The 9,029-nt window shown below is 36.1% G+C and overlaps 1 long non-coding RNA gene across 2 annotated transcripts; it reads left to right on the top strand.

Annotated features, from left to right (window-relative positions):
* The first annotated feature begins 3,601 nt into the window (after positions 1-3,601).
* Positions 3,602-4,888, top strand: LOC138927898 (uncharacterized). 2 transcript variants are annotated; one of them, XR_011444346.1, is made up of 4 exons: positions 3,602-3,786; positions 3,847-4,109; positions 4,172-4,257; positions 4,316-4,888. It is a non-coding gene; the product is annotated as an uncharacterized lncRNA (long non-coding RNA). The 2 variants fall into 2 exon arrangements; XR_011444345.1 differs by having other exon boundaries at positions 3,604-3,786; positions 4,313-4,888.
* The last annotated feature ends 4,141 nt before the right edge of the window (positions 4,889-9,029 follow it).

The following is a 9,029-nucleotide window of genomic DNA, read 5'->3' as shown; positions in this document are numbered from 1 at the left end:
ATCTAGTTAAACTTTCTTTTTATACTTTCTTTCCTAACTATAAAAAATAAATAAATAAATTTAGAAATCTAAAAAAATAGGTTTTTGTAGACTTTTTAGCGTCATTTTCATTGATTTGATATCCCTAGTAATCTTACTGGAATTTCTAGCTTTTGAAGTATTATTATTAAGGACCTCCAAAACACTTTAAAAAAGGTCTTACATTTAATACATTTTTTTTTTGTTAAATATTCTTATTCTTATATTCTTATACAAGTTTTAAGAAAAATCTATATATTTTTAGGGCTCAGCTTTTCTCCTTTAAAAAGTTTTCTTTATTAAAAAACCCTTAAAATTTTATACTTAAATATTTTAAAATCATACAATATAATATCCTCTAACTTCACTTAAATTTCGTAGATTTTTTTCTCAGTGTCTATCTGCTCTCCTTCCCTTTCCTCCCAGCTCGCAACATCTTAAGTGCATCTCACTCTAATATTTCTCTTTTTTTCTTTGGATCTTTTGGGGCAAATGCCACTGATATTGACATTTCCCATTTTCAGTTGGCTTCGTTTGTTGTTTTGAACTGATTTCGAATCTCCAAATTGACATGAGAAACTCTGAGGAGAAGGGCGCCTGTCTTTCTACCTCTTACTACCTACCACTTTCTTCCCCTTTCAACCCCCTCTTACCCCTTCCTAACCACTGTCTTCACCTTTTCTTGATTTTTTTTTGTTGTATTCGCTTTGACATTTTGTAAACACTTCCGCGTGCTCTGATTTGTTGTTGTTACATTTTTTGTTAATATTGGTGTTGTTGCTGTTGTTGCTGTTGCTATTATTGTAATTGATGGTTTCGTTTTGTGAATTGGCTTTGATTCGTGAGCTTGTGTGTGGGGTTATGTGTGTGTGTAAGCCATGTGTGTTTTGTGGTTGCATTTAATGACGGTTATTTGTGGGTGATTGTGTTTAGATGACAATCGCGTGAGTCGATCTTTAGTTTGTATTTTTTTTTACTATTTCACGAGGCGTGCAGATTTCATTGGATAAAAATATTCACACGAATCTATCAAAACCTAATGGAGCGTGGCAATTATAGACTGCGTTGTTATTAGGAGTTTATATTGTAATATAATTGGGGTCACCTCGATACAAGGTGGCTTAGATTTGAGACTAACTGGGGGATTTGGCATTGAAATTAAAAGGGTTTTCCCATAAATAACTTAATTTAAAACATTAATTTCAAGAAAATATTACTTCCTAGTGTAAGAAATACAAAAATGTATATTTTTATATTTTTTAAAATTTTATTATTATTTTCTTTTTGGAAATTAAAAGGGTTTTCCCATAAACAACTTAATTAAAAACATTAATTTCAAGAAAATATTACTTTCTAGTGTAAGAAATACAAAAATATATATTTTTATATTTTTTTAAATTTTATTATAATTTTCTTTTTGTAATCTTAATATTTAAAAATAATATAAAAAACTCTCCTTTTGTTAACAATTATTTTAGCAGTACAATATAAACATTCCTGGCTTTAAGTACTAAAATTGATTTATAAATTAATGAATATATTTATATATTTTCAATTACCTTTATAAACAATCCATGAACCTACCTCAACAAATCCCATTCGCAGCCTTTGCCATTTGGCGCTCTTCTGGTGCTATTTTGAATTCACTTTTATCCTTCATCCAGTTCCTTGGGCATCGAGTTACCTTCGCCGCCTGTTGAGATGTACTCAGCCATCCATCCATCTCATTATCTGTCATCCATCTTAACAACCTACGACAAGAGTAATTACATTAATCCAAAGGCACGCGCCGTTTCCTCGATTTCGAACAGCGCTGCTTCTCTTTCTTGGCACCTTCAGGTCGCTCTGAATTTTATTTTCACCACCTCCCGCAGTGTCATGAATATCAAATAACCAATCAATATATAACAAAGTTTTTTTTTTTTTTTTGTATGGTAGACTAATCCAAAGGCAAATCAATCAATGGGATGAGGACAAGGACGAACCCAAATCAATCAAACTTTTGTGTGTGCGCTCCGAACAATATTCGTTTACATACCCACATGAAAATGTGTAAAACTTTTGCCAAAACTCAAGGCGACAAAAGAGGTGACAAAAGTATTCATAACCCATCCAAAAAGGGGTGTTTACATTTCACCCCTCTCGTGGCTTCCTTTCGAGGATAAAGTATCCTGCAAATCGGATGTCTGAGAATTGATTATCCTAAATGCAAATTGCAGGCAAATTTAGTTTAGAGAAACTCATTTGTCAAAGTGACAATTCACAATTTTTTGTTATGCACTGGAAGAAAAATGAGAAATATAAAGAGGAAAGAATTTATATTTGCTAAAGATATATTTACAGTTCAAGGAAAATAAAGAAAATATATATAAAATGAGGTAAAAACCGAACTTTAAATTATTTAAATTATATTTGTATATTATTATTAAAATATTCACTACAAAACCTTTAATTTTTCCAGTGCACATAATTTGTTATCGCCACCTTTTTGGGTTCATCTCTTGCAAAATTATTTCATGCCAGTTTGTTCTTTTTTTTAACCAAATGATTAATTTCAGCGTGATTTTACCAAGAGTCCAAGGGATTAGAGACTGGACATCAGACTGGACTCCCTCCTGTTTGCGCAAATGTTTAAGTTGTTGTGTCAACAGGAGGAGGAGAAGTCCAGGTGACAAGGGGGTTGGAGACGATGCCGCCGTGTGCTGATAATTAATGATGGCACACACTACATGGACATGTGGAACCCGAACTGCCGCTGACCAAAAGGTATTAGCATGATAAATGAGACACACCCCACACCCCATACCCAGTAACCCACTCACCGATATCGTCTGGAATCTCCGGGAATTATGTAATTGCCAACGCATTTCGCAGCGATTATTCAGTGCCCTGTCTGTCAGGTTGTTGTGTTTGCCAAAAATGATTTATGAACCCGACTTTAAGCTGACCCAGTTCAACACCTCTGGAAGAGCGTCTATTACTGCATTATTGAGCAGATGTCCTGTCTCGTCGAGGTGAGAATATGTCCTGCGGTTGTCAGCTCCTTCATTTCAGTCTTGGTTCTCATCTTCTTCTGACTCTTATTGGCTCTATTCGCACCTTAATGTGGTCGCATTTGTGCTGATGGCTCCTACTGCTGAGTAGATGATGCGGTTCCTCGGGTCCCTCGAGTTTGCAGAAGCCAATTTTGTGGAACGAGTCATTCCTGGGTAGGTGACCAAGGGATGAAAGCGTGACTCACGAGTGTTTAAAAGGGTTATTGAATAAGAGACATAAAAAAAACAAGGGTTTGTTATAAAATATGAAGCTGTTTTTACAAAAATCGGTTAGAAGATTAACTTAATAACTTTTATATGTTTATAAAGAGGTAGGCCATGTTAAAGACACTTTTGTTAGACTTGAGTGACTTAAAATATATATATTTCACAACAATAAATAAAGAATTTAATCAGTTTCTACGCTAATATTTAAATACTTAGCATAAAAACTTAAAAAAAACTTGAGAAATCCATAAAATCAAAACTAAGGAACTGTGTACCTTTTAATCAATTTATTTTTTTTCCAGAACAAGTGGGTTTCTCTTATCTGTCTTGTTATTTTCGTTTTGGGGTCAGAAGTAAAATTAGTCTGAAGTAAGCTTGTGTGCTTCTACACAAGTAAATATATGTATTTTGATATTAAAACTGAAATAAACAAAAATATCCAGAAACCATCAATTGATTCTACAAACTCGAAGACTAGTTTCCAAATTTCTGGAACTACCTCAAGGTAAGTTGCTTAACATTCTGGATACTGTTATCTCAATCTAAAAGTGGACATTACCTGCAGATTATATATTATATATATTATTATTTTCGAAATATCTTACATCAAAGCTGAAACCACTCAAGAGCTTATGATGGCACTTTAATTCACACAATTTTGCCAATAAACATTATAATGAAAACTAGACATATTTTAGCGATTCGTTCAGATGAGAAAATATATCACAAACATGGAATCGTTATGGACATCAACTTAATTTTTTTGTACAAATGTATAAAATGTATATTCTTTAGATTTATATATATTTATAGTGTAATATGTATAAGGTAAGTATACTCAATTCAGTCTTCGGTGTTATGTTAAATATAAATTATTTTCTATTTGATAGGTGCAAGTGCTTTTAAGCTTTCCTCCAACAACCAAAAACTTACAAACTAATGTACAATAATATTTATAATAATAAGAGTTATAAGTGTAAGTATTTAAGAAAATTAAAAATTAAAAAAATTAATCAGTGTGTTTTTGACAGTAGAGAACACCGAAACACAGTAAATGGATAAGGACATAGATGATCCTGGTCATGATTTAGCTTAATTAAGCTCGCCATGGATGCAGCGTGCAAGCTGAATGTCCTTGGGCTTATAATGACGCCTTTGGTAAAAATAGCACGCGTATTGGGGTCCTCGAATAGACCCACCAGATAGGCCTCGGATGCCTCCTGAAGGGCTCTGACAGCGACCGACTGGAAACGCAAGTCGGTTTTGAAATCCTGGGCGATTTTACGCACCAGGCACATGAGCATCACTTCAGATAAGCAACTCTGTCGACTTTTGGTAGCGACGGATCTCATGAAGATCCAAAGTTCCTAAATGATAACGATGTGGCTTCTTTACACCTTCAGTTGATTGATTGGATTTACGCAAATCTGATTGCGTGAGGCCTTTCCTATAGTAGATTTTCAAGCTGTCTGCTTGGTGCGAGCCATCTTTATTTATTTGAAGCAATTAATTGAAACACAATAATTATATTTTGTAAAAGTTCTGTTTAACAAGAGGACAACCAGACGAACGAATTAAACAATTTTCGATTTATATTTTTACCTGGATCATCACAAAACTCCTCATTTCTATGAATTTTAAAGATTTATAACCTTTTAAAATATCAAAAACTATAAAACCCTCCATTTCCCTCACTTTGTCATCACTAAAACCCAAACTAATCGACTAAACCAGAGCGAGAGCTCTTCAAACATTCCGTAAACAGCTCACGTGTGGCAATGCCTCCATCACTGATTGAATTACGGACAAGTTGGAATGTGGCACAGAAAAGTTTCGATCCACCTATCAGAGAGAAGGGCCACAACCTAACCTGTCTCACAAAAACAGGCACTCGTGCCCGTGCCCCACCCCAAACATTCGATAACTTTTGAAACATGGCCACTTTTTAAAAGTGGCTGACAGACAGAAGGACACAAAAGTCCCGGCAAATTGCCTGGCTCTCGGGGGAAATGCTTTTGGGTGGCTCTGAAGCCTTTTAGCCTGCCGCCGCCACTCAATGGGATCTTTATTGATGGGGTCATTTGGTGGAGGCGAATTCAACGGCCTTCCAGCCACCTGTTGGTCCAATGATAACTGCGGCTGCGAAAAGGTTCAACTTGCAAAGGACCCTTTGCCTGCGGGTTTGAGTAATGGCTCACGTACGCGCTTTGGCGTTTAACTTTTAATTGAATTTGATCGAATGCATGTGATAAAATTAATTGGGGCTTGGAGTTTCATCACCCCCAGACACTTAACCCGGGAAGTTTTCTATGGTTTTGAAGGGTACAACAAAATAAAAATAAAGTGGGAACTAATATATGTTTTTTTTAAAAGACTTTTTCTTGGTAACTCTGTTGGATTTCATTCCAAAATTCTGCCAATTGTCTGTCGCCGTCTGCCACTTGACCAAAAACTTTTTAATTGAGTTTGAGCGAAAATTTCGGCGCCTGCAAAAGTCTACTAACACTGAAACTGAAACTGAAACCAACTAAACCCACTAAGCGGGTAACTAGTTTGCATATGTTTTTCCCCCCCACCCACTTTCAGCCACTCTAATTGATGTTGCCAATTTGCGATGCGTTTTGGCCCGCAGAAAGTTTGGCCAGTTTCATTAGCGGCCTCGCCGAAAAGTGGCTAACGAGTGAGTGTGAGTGTGAGGACGAGGACGAGAGAGTTTTTACGATTGAACGCAGGCAAAAGGCTTTAAGCGGACTTGAATTTATGAAAACCTTTCAGGCTCGCTTTGTTTGGGCCATAATTTGCTTATGCTCTTGCATGATAAATTACCCAGCAGCACACAGGCAGCACTCAAAGCCACAACAGCCGCAAAGTATGCCACGGAAATGGAGGAGTCTTTCCTCCCAAGAAAATGCGGATGAGCAAAAAGGAAGGGCCGCCTTGCTGAAGACAGGTGGTTGGGCCGGCTAAAAGGAAATTTCCCTGGGCAGGATGTGGGCAATTTGAGTATTTTCATAATTTCCGCACAGCAGCAACGAACATCCTGCCAGCTAACCTGCTTATTTATGGTTTAATAAGCCGCCAACGAAAACAAATAAAAATCAAAATAAATATAAATACAAATAAGAGGGGATAAAGGAAGGCCGAGTGGCCTTTCTGCATTGACATCATTATAATAAATTTAATACGACGGGGATTGGAGCAGATTTCGGGCTGCTACTGAGCCTGAGCCGGAGCCTTTGCTAATTTCATCAAACATCAAAGGACCAGCATAAGTTGTAATATATGCAAATGCCAGGACCTCGCTCATCTCGCCCTGATTATGCTGTACGAATATTATCCTTTCTGGATAAATTTTCAGGAGCCTTGCCCTCCCTCTCCCTCTCTATCTGTTTTGTGTAACTTTACACGAGTCGAGGCCAAAACACGGGTAAAAAATTTGCATAGTCCGGGGGTGTGAGCGGAATTTGTAGGGACGCATGTTAATGATTTTTCCAGCGACAAATGATTTCCTGGGCCTTGCCATCAGTTGATTAATTATTGATTTCGAAATTTGATTAAGTGAATGTCGAAAGCCAAGCTGACAGAATGAGTTCAACTGGAAAGAAGTTGATTTAGCTGTGACTGATCAGATGAAGGCTAAAAAGAGAGATTTTGATCGGTTATAAAATATAAGTAAAATGTTGATAAAATATTAAGAACACTTTAAATAATGATTTATATTATTTTAAAAGTTGTTTGAGGTCTAAAAACCATTTAAAATTAAAGAAAGATAGTTTCAAGAATTATTTCTTAGTAAAATAATATTTTTTTATTATATTTTCTAGCTCTGAAAGCGTACTTTTACTTGAATATGCTTTTCTCTAAACAATAAAATAAAGTAAAATTAATATACATGAAATAAAACCAGGTATGAAAATTTCTAAAAAGTATTTGGTTACCAAAAAAGAAATTCAATAACAAGTAGGCGTGTCCAAAGAGCGGTCAACCTGGTCAGCCTCAACCACACAAAAAGGATCCTCTATAAAAGAGAGAAAACTGAACCCGGGGACTCCCTAACAAAAGGCAAATGAGTAAAAAATTGCGCGCAGGCGCAGAAAATTTAATTAAATCGAGCAGAGAGCAGCAGCAGCCGAAGCAACCCCGAAATGCAGAATCATAATAAATGGACAGACCCTGGCTGACAGTCCATCAATCCCATTGTACACTCCAAACACACACAATCCACGCAATTAGACACAGTGCGAGCATTACCAGAAGCTGCACACACATCATCTTTGTTCTTTTTTCAAAATTCCATTTTCAAAATATGCAAAATGTGGGCAGGAGAGAAAAGGTAATTCGTTCGACCTGTCAGAGTGACGGTGAGGGATAAATGTAAGCCGAAAAACTGAGATTCAATTGCACAGATAAAACCCTACCAGTATTCGAGCACCCAAAACCCTATAGATAAATATCTGAAAATTATTCAAAAATATCAATCAGACACTTGAGCCCGACCATGTGTAAAAGAAAATCTAATTTACATTATTTAAAAAAAAAAAATACCGAGAACAAGTCAATGCCCTAACTTGGATGGGATTGTCCCATGGCTAAGAAGGTTCACATTGGGTCAGGCCAACTCAGTTGGAAGAAATTTGAAAAAAGTTGAAACTCAATTTGAAGTTGAAGTGTTTCCAGTTGAATTGCTATAACCTGGAGGAAACTTGAGAAAATTATTAGGAAAATGGGTCAGCAAATTGCTGCTGCTTTGGGGGGTGAAGAAAATGCAAATGTCTGGCATCTTTCCCTCCGCAAAATGAAATCAAGTGAAAGGAAAATGCATAAATAAACACAAAGAAGCTCAATGGAAGCTGTCAGTTGTTGGTTTTCCTAATTGTTTGTCTCAGTAAAAATAAGAAAAACTTGTTTTTTGGTAAAGAAATTCTTGCGGTTTGTTTGGTATCTTAGAAAAAACAAACAACCCTTGAAGTATTTAAGGGAAAGACAGGCAAACATGTTTGATGAGGCTGTGCAGGACTCAAATGTGTTGAGTTCGAAGGATAATCCTTAAAACAAGTTGGGTTTGAGTTGAAGATCAGGGTGGGTTTTTGAGGATATTCGTTGGGATATAAAATATATGGAACTTGGTTGTACTTCAAACTTGTTGTATTTGAAATTTAGTTATTAAACATAATTTTTGGAAATATTATAAAATAATATATATATCTTTATAAAATTCTTAATACGTTTAGTTTTAAGTCTAAATTTTAGTTCAAATATTCCCACAACCTTTCACAAATACAAATTGTACATTCTAAAATTTAAAAAGTCCCAAAAGGTTCTCCAAAATACCATTTCCTATAATCACCCCTAACCCTTTTCTGCCCTTCCTGCCGGCCAACCCACGATTTGTCCAATTGTCAGCTCATAAAATATAGATCAGGCCGAGAGCAAAATCAATATTGTACAGCTAGTTTATGAGACTGCACAAAAATATGAGAGGCCCATTAAAAATAAATCAAAAGGCAGGCAGCAGAGGATAGCACAACCCCTAAAATACCGATCGTAACCCTTTTTCTCTTTGGGGTGAACCATTCCGCCAGTCAGCCAGTCAGTCAGTCAGTCAAGTGTGCAAAAATGCATTAAAACAAGCGCACGCGACTTTTGAAATATTTTTTAAAAAATATTTGCACTTCACTGGAGGAGGGAGCGGAACCATTTGGGTTTGGGATGGGTTCAGGTTTTTTTTTTGGTGGATTTTGTGATGTA

The sequence above is a fragment of the Drosophila kikkawai genome, chromosome 2L (genome assembly GCF_030179895.1).
Source record: "Drosophila kikkawai strain 14028-0561.14 chromosome 2L, DkikHiC1v2, whole genome shotgun sequence".
Taxonomy (NCBI): domain Eukaryota; kingdom Metazoa; phylum Arthropoda; class Insecta; order Diptera; family Drosophilidae; genus Drosophila; species Drosophila kikkawai.
The sequence above is the reverse complement of the archived record's forward strand: the minus strand, read 5'-3'. Positions and strand labels throughout refer to the sequence as shown.